Source organism: Branchiostoma belcheri, unplaced genomic scaffold, assembly GCF_001625305.1.
Source record: "Branchiostoma belcheri isolate BF01 breed outbred unplaced genomic scaffold, Haploidv18h27 scaffold127, whole genome shotgun sequence".
Lineage (NCBI taxonomy): Eukaryota > Metazoa > Chordata > Leptocardii > Amphioxiformes > Branchiostomatidae > Branchiostoma > Branchiostoma belcheri.
This window is the reverse complement of record NW_017802680.1, coordinates 118,520-121,869: the sequence shown is the minus strand read 5'-3', so window position 1 is coordinate 121,869 and position 3,350 is coordinate 118,520.

The window sequence follows — 3,350 nt, the reverse complement described above, 5'->3', positions numbered from 1 at the left end:
TGCCAGGCTGAACAACTTCTTCATGCATGGAATATTTTATCCAGAACTGTGCCTATATGTACATGTACATGGAAAAGAAGCCGAGGTGGTCCAGCAAAAAAACTATATTAACCAATTAATTGGCGACACCCAGCTCGACAGGAAAAACCTGATGGTAGAAATGAAGGATAGGAAGAGATGGAGAGCAGTCATTGGAACCGAGGGGAGCTCGACCCAGTGAGTGAGTAGCCTAGGACAGGGTGCCAAACCTTGGGGTTGGCTTGGGGGTGATTTTCCTACCCTAACCTTTACTAAAGGCAATCTATACCCACGGACCATGTGTCGCCAACTGGTTTTGCTGTATTATGTCAAGTTTTCTATTGCGCATCGATCCAAAGGCTTTAAAGATGAGTAGCTAGGTGGCTGTTGGATAAGTTTTTCACTGCTAGTAAAGAGAGATGGAACTCATACCCAGCAGCAGTTGTTACAGGAAAAACATGTATGCCTAATTGTTGTATTCCTGACTGTGCCGGTGGGTAAGAATAACAGTAAGATGATCAGATATCATCCATCCGGAGCCGACAGGAAACAGAACAAAAACTATCCTCCCTCTAGGACAGAACAGCACTGAGACTATTAACTCCTAACTGTGACTTAACAGCACACTCGTCTTTGTTAACACAAATTGCTCCTCTGTTCCTCTGACAAATTACTCTGTACTGTAACAATGGATCTTCATTAGACCCTTGGCTGCCTGCAGATGTATTAATATTTTACTGATCCTTTGGAAATCTACCGTTTTAAACATTGCAGCAGCATGATTTTATTAACAAATTGGGAATGCAATGACTGCAAGGTGCAACATACTCTATAGTCCAACATTTCACTAAATCATTGATACATCCTAAAACAACTTATAACCTACTCTCTCCAGCCTTTTCATGTACAAATGAAAGTCAGTCATGCTTCCCTTTCAGACGTATGACCTGAAGATTGCCCAGAATTCCTCGCAGGAATAATAACCACATTCTGAGCTCCTTTATATAAATACTCCAGCCACATGGAATTCAATTGCAAAATCAATTTCCGTGGAATCACAATCAGCTGGCAGATTTGCTGCCCTACATGAGGTCGCAAACAGGAGACTCAAAATTAAGTCAACCTGAGCTGAAGGTGAGCTCTGCTGCGGGGTTTCATGAATACAACAAAACACAGGCAATACTTAGATATCCTGAACCATATCCCAAACATTCCAGAACCACATCGCAAACACACAAGCTATCCAGAACCGCATCCCAAACACACAAGCTATCCAGAACCACATCCCAAACACATAAGCTTTCCAGAACCACATCCCAAACACACAGCTTTCCAGAACCACATCCCAAACACACTAGCTTTCCAGAACCACATCCCAAACACACAAGCTTTCCAGAACCACATCCCAAACACACTAGCTTTCCAGAGCCACATCCCAAACACACTAGCTTTCCAGAACCACATCCCAAACACAGGCAATAGCTATCATGAACCATATCCAAAACATTCTGACCCACATCCAAAACACATACACTTAAGTATCCTGAATCAATACCAGGTCATGTCAGCTATCCCAAATTGAACGACATCCCAAATGTTCAAAACCATATCCAAAAACGGGGTGCCACTCTGAACCATATCCCATCAAAGCTGTTAAGTTTCCCCAGACAATAGAAAACGGATCAGGTTTGTCAGAATGTGATACTGTGGGTGTGATCCCAAAGGGGCAGGATCTATAAAATGCAGTTAGTGTCAGTTTTGTCTTTCATCTCAATCTAGTAATATCCTCAAGAAATTAGTCCCAAGACACCCCTTTTTTCATGCAGTCGGTAACAAAGTTCACTATCGTGTATAATGCTTCACTAAATATGACCTCTGGAAGGCATTCAGCACCAAGGACAGACAACGCAGCTGAATAAGCACTGTGATGTTGATGGATTGTGTGGAGCAGTCACACTATGTTTCATCTTGTACAGTAACTATGGCCACTGGAAGGCATTCAACACAGCTGAATCGGCAGTATGCACTTAATGTTTTTATTGGGGGGGGGGGTCATACTAGCGAGTGAGAAGACATGTCCACATGGTTACATCACATTACTGACTAATGGAACTGGAAGGCATTCAGCACCAAGGACAGAGCAACACAGCTGAATCAGCATTATAACATTGACAGGTTTGTGTGCAGCAGTCACAGTTAGCCTAGCTGGTGACATGAAATGTCCACATTACATGTTTCACCTTATACACTAACCATGGACACTGGAAGGCATTCAGCACCAAGGACAGGGCAACTCAACTGAATCGGCATTATGATATCAAATGTGTAGACTGCAGTCATCAAATGTAAAATTTTCACTGAATACAGCCACTGGAAGGCATTCAGCACCAAGGACAGGGGTACAACCAAACTGAATCAGCAGTATGATATCAATATTTTTTGTGGAGAGCAAATGCAAAATTTTAACTAAAACAGCCACTGGAAAGCATTCAGCACCAAGGACAGAGCAACACAGCTGAATAAGCAGTATGAATCTATGACATCAGTGATTTTGTGGACGGCAGTCATGATAGCAAGTAAGACCAAATGTAAAATTTGCACTGAATACAGGAACTGGAAGGCATTCAGCACCAAGGACAGAGCAACACAGCTGAATCAGCATTGTAACATTGACAGGTTTGTGTGCAGCAGTCACAGTTAGCCTAGCTGGTGACATGAAATGTCCACATTACATGTTTCACCTTACACACTAACTATTGCCGCTGGAAGGCATTCAGCACCAAGGACAGAGCAACACAGCTGAATCAGCATTGTAACATTGACAGGTTTGTGTGCAGCAGTCACACTAGCTGGTGACATGAAATGTCCACATCAAATGTTTTCACCTTACACACTAACTATTGCCGCTGGAAGGCGTTCAGCACCAAGGACAGGGCAACACAGCTGAATCTGCACTGTGATGTCCACTGCTTTGTGTGGAGCAGTCACATTCAGCAGGTGAGAGGAAATGTCCACATTACTTGTTTCATCTTACACACTGACTATTGGTACAGGGAAGGCATTCAGCACCAAGGACAGGGCAACAAATGAGTCAGTACTATGACTGTGGAGGGCAGTCATGGTAGCAAGTGAGACCAAATGTAAAATTTTCACTGAATACGGGCACTGGAAGGCGTTCAGCACCAAGGACAGAGCAACACAGCCGAATCTGGAGTATGATATGCTTTTTTACCATGACGGGCAGTCATGGTAACAAGTGAAATCAAAGTTTCTCTAAGTTTGGGCACAGGGATGGCATTCAGCACCAAGGACAGAACTGATAGAAGCATTAA